Raw genomic sequence first — 16,495 nt, 5'->3', positions numbered from 1 at the left:
TAGAGCTTCCTGGAGAACATTGCCTCAGCCCCGCAAGTTGTTGCCATCTAGTTGACACCGTAATTGTGTCTTTAGGAGCCCATTCCACCATTCTATCAAGCCAGCAGCTTCAGGATGATGAGGAACATGATACGGCCAGTAGATTCCATGGGAATGGGCCCATTGCCGTACTGTATTTGCTGCAAAGTGAATTCCTTGATCTGAAGCAATGCTATGTGGGATGCCATGCCGGTGGATGAGGCATTCTGTAAGTCCACAAATAGTAGTTTTGGCAAAGCATCGTGTGTAGGGAAGGCAAATCTCTATCCAGAGTAGGTGTCTATTGCAGTAAGAACAAAACACTGTCCCCTCCATGATGGAAGTGGTCCTATGTAATCAACCTGCCACCAAGTTGCTGGTTGATCTCCCCAAGGAATGGTCCCATATTTTGTACTTAATGTTGGTTTCTGCTGCTGGAAAATGGGGCACTTGGCAGTGGCAGTGGCCAAGTCAGCCTTGGTGAGTGGAAGTCCATATTTCTGTGCCCATGCATAACCTCCATCCCTGCCACCATGTCCACTTTGTTCATATGGCCACTGGGCTATAACAGGAGTGGCAGAGGAAAGAGGAGGACCAGTCTCCACAGTGTGTATCATCTTATCCGCTTGATTATTAAAGTCCTCCTCTTCGGAGGTAATTCTTTGGTGAACGTTCACGTGAGATACAATTTTCCTTTACTTTCTTGGCCCATTCAGAGAGGTTTGTCCACATACCTCTTCCCCACACCTCCTTGTCACCTCCTTGTTAACTGTTTTCCTCTTTTTGCAGGTCATGAGGGTGTTACAGATTTTAATAATGAATCCTTTGTCCGATGTGTCATTCCTAAAAATCCTCTCCCAGTCTGTGGGTGGTCTTGTCACCCTCTTAGTGAAGTCTTTCGAGATGCACAGGTACTTTATTCTTATTAAATCCCATTTGTTGTTCACCTGTGTGTGTCCCCTTCCCTATTGCAGTGAGCCTATGAGCTCCCTGGGCCAGTGCTCTGAGGTTAGTTCCGATTCCCTCCTTGATGCTCCTGATGGTTTGGGGTTTAACTTCTAGGTCTGTGATCCACCTTGAGTTTATTCTTGTTCATGGAGTGAGGTAAACATCTTGTTTTATTTTTCTACATGTGGATATCCCTTGTTTCCAGCATCATTTGTTAAAAAGGGCATCTGCTTCCTACTCATTGGTTTTGGGATCCTTGTTGAAGATCAGTTGTCTATATGCTGATGGCTTTATTCCTGGGCTTTCTAGTCTTTTTCACTGGTCTGTCTGTCATTGTGCCAGTACCGCGCTTTTTTCACCACTGTAGCTGTTTAATAGGCATTAAAATCGCGTAAGGTGAGTCCTCCCACTTTGTCCTTCTTCTTCAGGAGTTATCTGCTAATTCTTGGTTTCTTCCCTCTCCATATGAAATTGGTGATCAATTTTTCCAATTCTTGGTATAGCATTGAACTTGTAAAGTGCTTTAGGTAAGATTGTTATCTTTACTATGTTAAGCCTTCATATCCACGAGCAGGGGATATTCTTCCATTTGTGGAGGTTGCTTTTGGTTTCCTGTAGTAGGGGCTTATAGTTTTCCTTGTATAGGTCTTTAGGTTTTTTTTGTTGTTGTTAAATATATTCCTAGGTATTTCAGTTTGTTCTTAGCTATTGTGAAGTGTACTTCTTTCTTAATTCCCTCTTAATCCCTGTCTGATGTGTATAGAAAACCCACTGACTTCTGTTTATTGATCTTGTATCCTGCAACGATTCCATATTCCTCTATCACTGTAAGTACTCCAGTTGTGGAGCTTTTGGGGTTTTCAACGTATAGGATCATGCCATCTGCAAATAGAGATAGTTTCACCTCCTCCTCTCCCATTTGGATCCCTTTGATGTCCTTCCACTGTCTTATGTTATTAGCCAGAACCTCCAGAATGATATTGAATAGAAGTGGGGACACGGGGTATCCTTGTCTTGTGCTCTTTTTCAGTGGGATTGTTTTGTCTTTTCTCCATTGACTATGATGTTGGCTGCTGGCCTTTCATAGATAGCTTGTATCAGCTTGAGGAACTTACCTCCCAATCCTATCTTCATGAGTGTCTTAATTAGGAATGGGTGTTGGATGTTGCCAAAAGCTTTTTCTGCATCTATGGATATAATTACGTTTTTTTTATCTTTTTTCTTCTCGATGTGGTTTATAATATTGATAGATTTTTTCGGATGTTAAACTCTCCCTGCATCCCTGTGATGAACCCTACCTAATTATGGTGGATGATATGTTTTATATACTTTTGTATTCTACTGGCCAATATTCTGTTAAGAATTTTTGCATCTATCTTCATTAGAAATATTGATCTATAATTCTCTATACCTGTGGGGTCTTTGCCCTGTTTGGGTATCAAAGTTATGCTGGCTTCATAGAATGAGTTTGGGAGTTTGCCATCCTTTTCTATGCTATGGAATATTTTGTGGAGGATCGGTGTCAACTCTTCCCTGAATGCTTGGTAGAATTTTGCTGTGAAGCCATCTGGCCCAAAAACTTTTCTGGTTGATAAGTTCTTGATAACGCTCTCTATTTCTTCTTTTGCTATGGATTTGTTGAGGTTCTCAAACTCTGTCTGAGATAATCTAGGGAGAGATTGTTTTTCCAAATAGTTATCCATGTCTTTCATGTTACTGAATTCATTAGAATACAGACATTCATAATGTTTTGTTCATGTAGCTTTATGGAGACTAATTTAGAAAAAGGCAAGAATGAGAAAAAGAAAAGAAAAGGAAGGAGCTGATTTAGTTAATATTTTCTCATGTACTATCCAAAATTCTTTTACAATTTATAGTAAAACAGCACACACACATATACATAGAAATATAATTTTCACTATTTTATTTATTCTAAGCTGTCTAATGTGAAATACTTTGTTAACATTTCTAAGTGAATTAAATGATTGCAAATTATTATTTACAGAATTAAATAATGTCCACAATAAACTTTGATGTTATTACACAAGCAGCTTTCTTGAGTCTGATGTCTAGAAAACAGTATAAAACAAAACAAAAACTTTATACACACCTAGATAGAGCGATATTTACCCTCTGGTGAATAAAGGAAAACAATTTGAAGCACAATGTAGACTATTTTGGAGCACATTATAGAGTAAAACTTTTTTAATTCAAGTTTTAAAAATATAAGTGAGCCACATTTTAATACTAATAACCAAGGATTGACTAGCCCTGGTGATACAGTAACTGTTTCCTTTGGAAAAAATCACTTTAAATAAAAATGATGATAATGTTTTAAAGTCGGCATACTTGTTAAACTTGTGAACTATACAAAAATGTAAGTTATAAACAAGAACAAAAATGTAATTTGTTTGGTGATCAGATATATTTGTTAGGAATTAATGTTGATTTGTTCTTCATTTTCATCATTACACTTTCATCTGTGTTCACATTGAACTATAATCCTGAATGACTGGTTTAAAAAAATTATTCTTTAAATGGATTCTTCTTACAGAACAGGTTATAACCTGTTTGAAAAATCACACAATTACTTAGTTATTCCTTGGTACATGCTGCACTTTGGTGTGTTAAAAAAATTCACCTTATTCAGTGTGGAATTTCTTAGTGGAAGCAAACAAGTATTGTAGGAACACTTTTGAAGCTATCTTTTAAAGTTTGATGTATGGAGAGCCCCCAACCCCCAAGTTACTATGTTAAAGTTCCAGGAGATGGGTTCTATTGAGCTCTAAATGTTCATCAAACTGAGTTGTCCTTGTTAGAACTATTTAATTAGAAGGGAATATGTTTTGGAATCACTTAAATTTACCAGGGGAAGAGAATTAAAAGAACTCTATCATCTAGACTTTCAAGTGCATGCATCCGATGAATGCTAATTACATTTATAAATCTTTCCCTTTACCCTGTGTATTTATACCAAGGTGTACAATTTCATCTAAGGCAAAACACACTGACATTGATGTCATCATATAAATTTTAAATTAGTTTATTTTTTAGAATTAGCTATTATTATACCATATTTCCCAGTACCCTAAAGCTTCAATATTGCAGTGTATTACTTTTTATGATTTATTTAAATGCTATGGAAATCAACATATCTCACATAGGGTTAACAGATTCTTGTCTCAGAATTTCTCTCAGGAAATTTAACGGTCATAAAATTGACATATAGGAAGAATAAGGTTGATATGGATTAACTGAATTTAAAGATTTCATGACTTAAAAATAATTTCAAATGCTGATTTAACTGGATAACCCCGAACAGTGTGGAGTTGTAGTTCTATGTCAGGGAGCAGGCAGATCGAGATACTCCTTTTAGCTCCATCCTTCACCAGTTCTGTGACCTTACGCAAAATACTTAACATCTTGAAAGTATAAAATAAATATACCAGTCATATGTGCTACATAGGGTTATTGTGAAGATTAAAGAGAATAATTTTAGTCTTAGTGGTTCAACACAGTGCAGTTAGCTATTATTATCAGGAAGTCACACACTATGTACAAAGGGGACATTTAAAAATGCACTAGGTAAGTGATAGCAATTGGCAATTGTCGAAGCATTTCAGTAGGCAACAGCAAAACAATAAACCTCTTTATCCACGATGTCCACCACTTGTCTGTCGCTTTGTCTTATTTTAGTGGCCTCTGCGTTGCTGTGATGCTGACAGTTATGTCACTGGTATTTCAAATACCAGCAGGGTCACTTAAAGTGAACAGGTTTCAGCAAAGCTTCAGACAAAGAACAGACTATGAAGAAGGAATTGGCTGTCCATTTTGGAGGAAGTAGCCACTGAAGAGTTTATTTTGAAATGTTGTCAGATATTCAAGGCCTAAGGAACGGAAGAAGTGCATTGTTAGAGGTAGTGTTACAGGATGAGTCAGACAGGTAGGAAGGTCCTTAAACGTGACTGAAGAGGAGCTACCTTCTCAATGTAGAGTTGACCACGGTGACTTGAATGGAGTAAAGGCTTCAGGATCGTCATTTACTAATGGGCACAACTCAAAATGAGAAGCATCAGCTGCAAAAGTCTATTAATCATTGGAAAATAGAATGTACAAAATATGAACCCAGGTATCAGAAGATCAAAAACAATTATATCTATATGAAGTAAAGGGGTCAGAGTAGAGACCCAGAGCCCCTCTGTAGACAATTGGACATTCCCTCACAGAAGGGGCACAAAGAAGGGATGATTCATCCAGGATGCAGTATGGCAATGATGGAATGCACAATATTCCTCTAGTTCTTTAAGACTTCCTACCCACCCCCACCCCACCCCTATAAAACCAGTTCTACCTCACAATTCCTGCTAGACTGGAATATGTACATTGGTACAGATAAGTGCTTTTGACACATGGATTCCAGGACAGATAACCCCTTAGAAATAGTAATTGAAATAGCGATACTGTGAGGGTACAGGGGTGGGTAAGTGGTATGGGGGGAGGGAGGGAGAAAGGGGGAGCGGAGTGTAGTGATGGATGCATAACACACACACACACCCCACACACACACCCATCACCACCACCAGGGGGATGAATAATAGAAATGTGGGTAGAGGGATACAGTAGATGGTATAAGATATGGAAAAAATGTATATAATTTATTAAGGGTTCACGAGGGAGGGAGGAAAAATAAGAGGAGGTGATATCAAGGGGCTCAAGAGGAAAGATAATGTTTTGAAAATGATGATGGCAACATATGTACAAGTCTGCTTGAGGTGATTGATTTATGGATTGTTATAGTATCTGAAAGAGTCCCCAATACAATGATTAAAAATAAAATTAACTAAATGAACCTAGGAAAATTGGAAGCTAAGTACAATGAAATGAAATGCATAAAGATTGACACCTGGCACGTTAGTGAGCCAAAAGGGACCAGAATTAGGAATTTTGGACCAGAGAATTATATGAATTACTATGCCCAAAATGAAGCACCCAAGAGGAGTGGCATTACATTCACTGTCAAAGTGGACATTTCAAAATCCATCTTGAAGTATAACACTGTTGTGAAAGTGTTATACCTAGCTGCCTTCAAGGAAATCCAATCAACACAGTTATTATTGAAATTTATGTGCCAACCTCAAAAGATAATGATGAAGAGATTGGAGAATTCTACCACTGTCTTCAGTTAGAAATTGATCAAATGTGCAAGAAAGACATTGATAATCATTAGTGAGTGGAATGCAAAAATTAGAATCAAAGAGGAAAGATCTTAATTTGGAAATTATTGTCTTGATAGAAATAACTGCAGCTCATATGATAGAGTTTTACATGGCCGACTTATTCATAGCAAATACATTATTTTCAACAACAAAAAGACAATGATACATTGCGATTCTCCAGATTGAAACACAGAAGTAAAATTGACGGCATCTCTTGAAAGAGACAAAGGAAAAGCGCAATTGCAGCAGCTAAAACCAGACCAGAAACTGACTGTGGAACAGACCACCAATTGCTTACTTGTAGGCTCAGGTTGAAGCTGAATAAAATGAAAACAAACACAATAGAGTCAAATTTTGACCTTGAGTCTGTCCCACCTGAATTTTGAGAGCATCTCAAGAACAGATTTGATGCACTGAACACTGACAGAAGACCTGCATCTAGAATATCATTCATGAAGAAAGCAAAAGGTCATTAAAATGACAGGAAGGAAAGAAAAAGATCAAAGTGGATGTCCAAAGAGACTCTGTAAGTTGCTCTTAATAGTTCAGAGGCTAAAGCAAATGAATGAAATGATGAAGTCAAATAGCTGAATAGAAAATTTCAAAAGGCTGCTCAAGAAGATAAAGTGAGTGTATCAGAGTCATGATGGCATCCAGGTACAATCACCCACCTGATGCTCCTGTTGTTGGACTAGGAAATTAAGAGGTAAGGAAGCCAATACTGGGAGGCTGGTTACCAAATACAGATTTAGTGTGCTAGGGTCTGGTTCAGACCACACCCCATGAATTTCACCCACGAAGTAACTCAAAAACTTGCTGAAATGCTGTAAGCTCACTGCAACTGTCCTCAGGCTCCACTAAACTCTTTCCAGAACCAGTAGGACGGCATCTGCCATCCCTTTCTGTGCCCATAATAGGAGACCTGCAGAAAGCAGTAATTTCCTCAGGCTGCTGTCTAAAAGTGGTCATAATCCCAGGCTCTTGGAGAGCCTCTGAGAACTAGTCACAATACCTCAGACAGGAGTTCCCTTCTATGCTATCCTTCCTGCTCCTGCAGTACAGGAACAGAGTATGCATCGGCCACCGTCTTCCCCCTTCGTCCCAGCTCCATGCCTGCCAGCATGGGAAACAACAGCTAATTAGATAATAATTTGCAACAACTGAAGTGCTGGTGGGATATTTACCTGTGACAAAATGCAAAACTGGCAGACTGTGCAGGATAGTGACAGGGATGACACAGGAGTATAGCCAGGGGAGAATTCAGTTCCAGTCACCCCCAAACCCACTCCAACATTCTGGTCCTCTTTCCTGGGGGACAGATACCAGGGCACCACACAAGCCCATTATAAAAGGGGGAAATTTTTAAAGCAAGCAAGCAAACAAACAAACAAACAAACAAAAACAACCTCTCAATTTCAAGCTGTGGTTCTTTGTATAACTTAGAATGTAAGCCCCCAAAATTCTTTTCTTTAGCATAACATTAACATAACAACTCTAATCTCCAGATCACAGCCTAAGACTTTAATATGACATAACAGGAAAAGGTAACAGTTTCTGATAGCTACAGCCCAAGCCAAAAACTGGCTCTACCAGTTCTGGGATCCACAGAGAGTCTTTAAAAGGCTGAAAATTGTGGCCAGACTGCAATCCCACTGCAACCCAGGCAATGGCAAACCTTCAGTCAACTGCCACAGCCCAGACTCTGAGGCCCCCTCACTGCCAGGGGCCTCTGAGTCGCAGTGGTGACCTGCCTACAAAGCAGTCTGACCCACCACCATAGTAGCCCACAGGTAGTACATGAAAACACTCTTACCCAGAAAAGAGCTCAGGGCTCCTTGTTTTGTAGAAACATGGCACCCAGTTCCAAAATTACATGCAAACAGCAACACATTTTATCACCTTCAGCAAGAAAAACAAAATGCAACTTAATGACACTTATAGAAGAATCAGATGCTGATCTGCCACAAAAGGAAATCTTCAGAATGCTGTTTGGGGTAATATAGGATAGGAGGGAAGCAACACAGAATAAGGATACAATCATAGAGGAGTTGAAGACCACGATAGAGGAGATAGAGTCCATGAGAGAGGAGATGACGTCCATGTACCAAAGAGAAATACAAGAATTAATAGATGAGGTAACAGATACAGAGCACAAGATCACACATCTCACCAACAGACTAAAAGAGGTAGAGAATTGTACCAGCGACCTTGAGGACATTCAGGCAAACTTCAACAAAGGGGAAAGACAGTCTAACAAGATAATCAGAGTCAGATGAAAACCTGAGCTCAATGACAGATGCTATGAAGACGAACAATATTTGAATGATTCATCTACCAGAACAAGACAAAGCGAAGACGTCAACCCATTAATAAGTGAGGGAATTTCTGAAAGGAAATTTACTCACCGTAATGAATGAGAATCAGACACTGATACAGGAAGCAGAGAGGACACCAGTTAGACTAAAGCCAAGAACCCACCAAGCCACATAATAGTTAAATTATCCAACTTCGAGGAAAGAAATTGTTAAGAGCAGCAAGAGGACAAAAAGGTGTTCACATACAATGGTGCTTAGGTAAGAATATTGGAAGACTCAATATAGTAAAGATGTCAGTCTTACCCAAGACACTATATAAGTTCGATGCTATCCTGATTCAAATACCAATAACCTTCTTCAAAGAATTGGAAAACTTACCACCAAATGAGATTCCCAAGCTGTGACCTGATTGACAGACTAAACTCCATCCCTTCACTCTTACTGCTCTTAAATTGACAACAGATTAGGTAACTATCACAATTAAGAACTGAATAGCAGAGAGTTCCAATTTGTTATCTTTAAAGGATCCAGAGGTGCTGTAATAAGGGGCCCTGATTGTCTAGTGGCTCACAGTAGAACCTCGGACCTCAATTCTAATCTGTTCTAGGAACATCAAGATGTGATACAGTCGAGTTCTGAATCAATATTTTCCCATAAGAAATAACTGAAAACGGATTAAGGCAGTGGAAGATGCCATCATCACTTAGCCCCCAAAAAGTTTGTCAAGTGAAATCAAAGATCAAGAAGATATTCACACATTTGGTTTTTGTGTTTTTTTTGATGTGATGAAGATAGTGATTTGGAGTTAATTCCACCAGGTCAGACTGTTAATCAAGCTTTCTATTTAGAGTTTTGAAAAGATAGCATAACAGTGTGTCACAAAATAGGCATGCTTTGTTACAGAAGGGGGGCTGAATTTGCACCAGAACAGTGCACCTGCTCACACAGCCATCTCGGTGTGCCGGTTTTGGGCAAAAAAACAGCATGTCTCTCTTGTCTGAGGCACCTTAATTACCTGTCCTCCTTCCATGTGACCTCTTTTTGTTTCCATGAATGCAGAGGGACATGAAAGGACAGTGATTTGACAATGGAAGAGGTGAAGATAAAAGCCAAGGGAGGAGCTGTCAGCCATCGAAACAGATGAGCTTGAAAAATGTTTCCAAGGATTGAATCACAGATTTAACAAATGTATTAAATGTAAAGAGACGACTTTGAAGGTGATAAAGTTGTTTTGTAAAAAAATTTCAATACATACCTTTGAAAAAAAATCTGTTTCTTCTGGGTATCGCCTCATACGTAAAAGTCAATGAATAATTGACGTTAAATATTTTAGAAGTGAGGTTGACTACAAGTTTTTCATGAGAAAAATTCTTTTTATATTTTAAGCATTTCTGTGCTCAGGGGCTGACATTGTGTCATCTTATACCAAGAAAGACTGGAACATTTAAATTTTTTTCAAGGGGTTTGAACTCTGACAGACCCATTTGGGTTTCCGAGCTTTTGAATCCCTATTTATTGTACCAAGCTCACTACCAGTTTATCATTCATAGTGAACCTATAGAACAGAGTGGAATTTTTCCAGTGGGTCTTGAGGCTGTAAATCTTCATGGGAGCAGAAAGTCTCATCTTTCTCTTTCAAAGTGGTTTGTCGGCTCAATGAACTAACCTTGTGGTTAAGAATCAGACACATACAGTGGAACCCCGGCACTCAAACGCATCAGTACTCAACATCGTCAATTGAAATGCTGAGAAAATTTTACATCGGAGATTGAACAAAACATCGGAATCTGACCTGACACATGTGATTTTTGTAAACAAAAGCAGTTCATGTTTTGGTCACTGTGTTAGTTGGCGCTGTTAGTACGTGTTGCTTAAACCTTTTGCAGCTGTGTTCGCAGCTGTGTTCCAAGTGTTTTGCTATAATTTTCTTAGGTTTTTTTTGTATGTGTTTTTTGTACTGTTTTTTAGATAAGAGAACAAGGGTCCTAAGAAAGAGTTTTTTTGAAAAGAATCATCATGATTAAGAACTGGTTATCATGTTATTGATATTGCTGATGATAATTTAGTAAACCCTTTTAGAAAATAGTTAAGGAAATTCCAACAGCAGACAACATTGGATTTTTTTAAGAGAAAGCCAGCCAGCTTCTAGTGAAAAAAGGCCAAGAAGGGAAAATAACTCCTAAAAAGTAGCTACCAGTTGATCCAGACACGGACTCTCTCCATCCCCCGTCTCCACATCCGTGTCCACAGATTCAGATCCGCATCACGCTCGAGGTATGGACCATACTATAGCTGTTACAAATATTTTTATGCTGTTTCTTATTTAAATTATATTATTTAACTCTGAACATATTTACTTTGAAATTTTAGTGTCAGGTTTTGTATAAAAAGGCAAAGTTAGGGTAAAAACTTGGTGGTCAAGAATAGATTAATCCATTTTCAGTTATTTCTTATGGGAAAAATTGATTTGGAACTCGACTGCATCACATCTCGACGCTCCTCCTAGAACAGATTAGTGTTGAGTTCTGGGGTTCTACTAGACAATTAGGGCCCCTTATTTATTGTACAGCACCTCTTATTTCTGGATCCTGTAAAGATAACAAATTGGAACTCTGTGCTAGTCAGTTCCTGATTGTGGCAGTTACCTAATCTGTTGTCAATTTAGAGTATTAAGAGTGAAGGGGTGGACTTTAGCCTGTCACTTAGGTTGCAGCTTGATGACCTCATTTGGAGGCACAAAGCAGATAAATGGCTTGCTGGAGGTGGGACACTCGCTCTCTCCCTTAGAGACATTCTTCTTGACAAGCCACATGGAGGTATGCCAATGGCAGCCAGCGCCTAAGAGCTGGAGGAGCCACGAGGAGACCCATGCCAGCACTAAGATGCTTCCACTGCCACCGTCTCCACAAGACTTTCCACCCACTGGCCTGTGATCTTCCTGCAATTGGCATCATAGGATGTGTGTGTGAATCTGAAGAGGACTTTACAGACTGGTACTGGACATATGGGCTAATATCGGACTTATGGACTTGATCTGGACTGGGCTGGGATGTTTTCTTAATGTACAATTACTCTTTATATAAAGCTCTTTTCTATGCACATATAGGTGTCCATGAATTTGTTCTCTAGTCTATTCAGACTAACACTAATAAAGGTGAAGAGCTACTTGGGGAAAATTCCAACTTCATGTCATTTACACTGTTCAATGATGTCTTTGGATCAAAGGACACTATGTGTAGTGTAACTTGACCTAAATACTTAATAAGACATCAATTACTTTAAATAAGCCCATGATGCACTTCCTTTGTCAGGCTAGCTAACACAAATGAAAATATCCTGATTTGCTATTGGTGAGCAGAGTGAAGTGTGGCTTATGGCATCTGTTCCGTATCTCAAAAATCAGAGCAAATGAAAAACAACTGGTGCCACTTTTGGAATCAACAGGTCAAATGTATCCATAAATAAGTGTGAGATTGGAGGCCCAAATGTGTGTATTGGCCAGTATAATTCATTGGAATGGTCACGCAACACTCACAATTAAGGGGCCTTAGGGGAGCTGGGAGTCACGATGGTGTAGCGGTTACATGTTGAGCTGTGATCTGCACAGTGGTTCAGAAGCACCCACAGCTTCGAGGGAGAAAGATTGGGCTTTCTATCCCTGTGAACAGTTACAGGCTCAGAAACACACAGAGGGTGGCTAGGGGGAAGTTAACAGCCTAATAAGTTAGCACAAGTCAGGATCAGGAAACAGGTAGGATAGAATCTTTGGTATTCCATCCAGCAGCCAAGGCCCTCTCCGTCCCTCAACCTCTCAGCCACACAGTCCCTTGGCCATTGCCCCCATGGGGCCAGGAAGCCAGCTCATCTGACACTCTGTCCCACAGTTCCAAGGTCTTGGGCCAGATAAGGAGAAGGTGCCTCACAGTCTTGGCCCTGCTCCTCTCAGTCTCCATGCCACGGGCTGTGCTACATCTAGTCTCCTTGGCCTCTGCCACTTCACGCAGTTCTTGGACCGCTTTGCTGCTGCTTCAAAGTTGGTTCATCCTTACAGCCGGGAGGTGGGAGCTGGAAACACAAACTGACCAATCCCTTCTCTTAACATTCCACATGCTCATTTATGTAGTCTCACCCAATCATTTGGTGGGAGTTACAGAGACTTGGGTAGAAGAGTCATATTAAGACTTCACCACAATGGCTTATTTTCAATTTACATATTTAGTAATATCATCATGCATGTAGCTTTGTGTGACCTTTTTAAAAACCAGTTTTATTTTTCTAATGTTCTTTCACATTATTACCTATAATCAAAGGGAAAAATACCCAAACTCACTGCCCTTGACTAAATTCTGATTCATAGTCACTCTCCAGAACAGGGTAGAATGGCCCCTGTGACTTAACTCTTTATGGGAGTAGAAAGTCTAGCTGTTGTTTACTCATGCTCACTATTGGATTAAAATCCTATAAGTACGCATAAAATTACTTTTTTCCTACACCCTCCTACTGATGGATATTTGACTTATTTTTGGTTCGGGATTCTTATAAACAATCCTGCTCTGGACATTCTTGTATATTTCATCCGGGTTTTCACATACAATTGCAGAAGACTTCAATACTGAGGTTCTTAAAATAATACTTGTGCAGGAAAGATTAGACTTTGGTTTGCTCAAATCCTGGGCATTTCTAAGACAGGCCTGTGTTCAGCACTGATCATTGGTCCTGGGGGAAGAATTCTGAGACCTTGAAATCTTTTTCCTAATAGAAGTCTTTTTCTGTATTTTAGAACTTGGACTACAGGGTATCTGGTCAGACTGTTTATGTTAACTATATGATATAGGGTGAACCTAACACATTCAGCTTGCTTTAATAATCATAAATATAACAACTTTTGTGAATCCTTTCAGAGAATCACCACACCTGCAGGTGATCTTGGGGTCCTGGGACATAGAGCTAATTTTTTCAGTGTTTTTAATAATTTATATTCCCATTTCCATTACATAAAAATCCTTGCTAGATGATTGTCTTGATAACAATTGGTATTACAAAACAGTCTTATAAAATACCTTAGGCATCGATTGATATGATTTACTAAGCTTTATCCATTAATTAGAGAGACTTTTTACTTTCTTCATATGATGTAAGAAACCGACTAATACCGGTGTGGGATATTCTACCTAGATACTTCCATTAGAAATATGGCAAAATAAGTTTTCTGTAAGGTAAGAGTATTTTCATATATCTTACCTATGTTATTGAAATATTAAAATTTATTTGATCCGATCTTACCTTTTTTGAATTAGAGTAGCCTATTTAACTACTCCCCTCCCCATGTGTGCATGTAGCCAGGAGATATGCTGAAAATCATGAATTATGTTATTGGAACTGGAAATAAAATTCACAATAATAAATCTATAACATTATGATTTATGAAATCGTTCTGGTGACAGTCTCCACTGCATTTCTTTTAGAAGGACCAGCTCAAGACGGGTCTGTATGAGGTCTAGATTACAGGTGTCCCAAATGTCCACCTTTCCAAATTGCTTACCACTCTTATCACTAACATCAATTAATCTACCTCTCCTCAGTGTTTCCCCTCACTTCTCATGCTTCTGAAACTCACAGAAACATCTCACAGAACGCACAAGCCATCAAGAAAATGATTCATGTGGTGTGGTTGCTAGAAAGTCCCAGATCCATGGGTCAAATGTGAGTCTGGCATTCTCTCTTAATCCAAATGGCTAGTTGGGAAACAGGCCAATAACTCACAATGGTGTTGAAGGCCTCAAAGCAGGTCAGGTGGCTTGGCTGAAGTTTGAATAACCAGATGTCAAACAAAGATGAGCAAAATGCAAACTCGAATCATCGATTAATGTTTGGAGACAGATTACTTCATTTCAAGTCTCCGTTTTGACTTTAGATGCCATATCTAACATTAAATGCATCTAGGCATATAATTAGTGAAGATGCATAGGACACTGCATTTACTGCAATTTCAGAAGTTTTGGGCTAAGATTTTACAAATTACACAAATATGTAACATATTGTTATATGTCTTCTAGTTGGTTCAAGTAAATATATGCATTTCTGTAGGATACCCACTGGTCCTAAAAGTTGATTCCAACTCATAGTGAACCTACCCTGTGTTTCCAGGGTGGCGAATCTTCATGAGAACAGAAAACCTCATCTTTTTCCTGGGGAACATCTGGTGTATCTGAAAGCATCTGAGACAGTACCATCAGAGCTGTGTCTTCCCTCATTCAACACCTGAGTGATGGGAGTGGAGCCCATTCAGCTTAACTCTGGGCTGCTCACGTTCCCTACATCTGGCCAAGAGAGCAGAGATTCCCAATTTGGGAGACTTTTCAAGAGGGACTGGAGAGAAACAGTTTTGTTTTTTTTTTGGCAAGGAAGTTGCTAATGCCTAGCTGGATGCTGGAGATGTTAACAAGTCATGGCGGCATAAGGAGAGAGCTTGCTTTCAGGTGGCATTCAACACAGAAATCAGTGCTACGAAATCTTAATAACCAAACTGCTAATACTTTTGCTTGAGCCTGTGGATTTAGATGTACTTGAGACAAAGATGATTTCTAGAATCTCATGGTCTAATAAATTGCTTCTTGCTTAATCCACTCTAAAGTTTCATTTCTCTTATTTATGACTAAAAGTTCCTATGTAAACAAATAACTAAAAGTTAAACATAAAATATACACTATTTCAAGAATTCTGGGAAATTTGGTACATTCTCCTTGGAGGCAGAAGACATCTCTCTCTCTCTCTCTCTCTCTCTCTCTCTCTCTCTCTCTCTCTCTCTCTCTCTCTCTCTCTCTGCTACCCCCTGGGAGACATTGCAGAGCACAAGCCGCATGGATGCAACCAGACCTCTGAAGGCGGAGAAGCCACAGAGAGACCCCTGCCAGCGCTGAGATGCGTACAACGCCACTGGACCCAAAGACTTTCTACCCACTGGCTTGTGATCATCTTCTATTTGTCTTCATTGAATGTGTTTTGTGAGTCTGAAGAAGAATTTATAGATTAGTATTGGACATATGGGCTAATATTGGATTTATGGACCTAATCTGAACTGGGCTGAGATGTTTTCTCAGTGTTCAATTGCTGTTGTATATAAATCTCTTTCTTATACACATAGGTGCGTCAATGGATTTGTTTCTCTAGTCTACCCAGACTAACACACCTTCCTTCTGATGTGCACAGGGTCCCTATGGGTCTAGACTCCAGAATAACATTCTGTAGTGATGGTGTATCTGGAATCTACATGCTGCATTTTGTTTGTTTTCCGTTATATTTGTCTTTCAAATACTTTACTCTTATTCATTAAAAATCTCATTTAATATATATACAATATTTTTTAAAGGTTAATATTTACTAAAGAGTAAATAATTGTTTACTATTTTAGGGTATGGACGAGATCTTAATATTCAATACAATTTAAGGAGAACATTTTTAAGTCTTTAAAGGAATAAATACAGCACAAAGATTCAGAAACATCCTCTGAATGAGTGAGGCTATTAGCAAGATTTCATACTGGGTCCCAAAGTTCAGTCAGGGTGCATGGAACAAAGGGAAAGGGAGGGGCATTCTCTCCTAAGAGCTTGTCTGGGTGTGACCTTGATGGAGATCATATTATTGGAGCCGCACTGGGTACACCTGTGGGAAGTTATGGGTGGAGTCCATAACTGAACAGAGCCTCGTTATACCTTCTTGGGGTGTGTGACCTATTTCTCAGAGATGCTGTGGAGGACTGGCTTCTTGTTCCTGTCCTTCACCTTCCTGATTCCTTGAATACTGTGTCTGGATTCTGGACCAGTGGCCATGTGGCCTGTTGACACAGAACTGTTGGTGTCCTGCCATGTTCCTGCCACCCTTGGATCCACAGGTCTCTGCACCCACTGGCCTGTGATCTTCCAGCTTCCTGTGCCATCTTCCTGCTTCATCAACTGGAAACTGCCCGCGTCTAAGGAGCCTCCAGCTAGCATCTGACCC

This window comes from Tenrec ecaudatus, chromosome 8 (genome assembly GCF_050624435.1).
Source record: "Tenrec ecaudatus isolate mTenEca1 chromosome 8, mTenEca1.hap1, whole genome shotgun sequence".
NCBI lineage: Eukaryota > Metazoa > Chordata > Mammalia > Afrosoricida > Tenrecidae > Tenrec > Tenrec ecaudatus.
The sequence above is the reverse complement of the archived record's forward strand: the minus strand, read 5'-3'. Positions refer to the sequence as shown.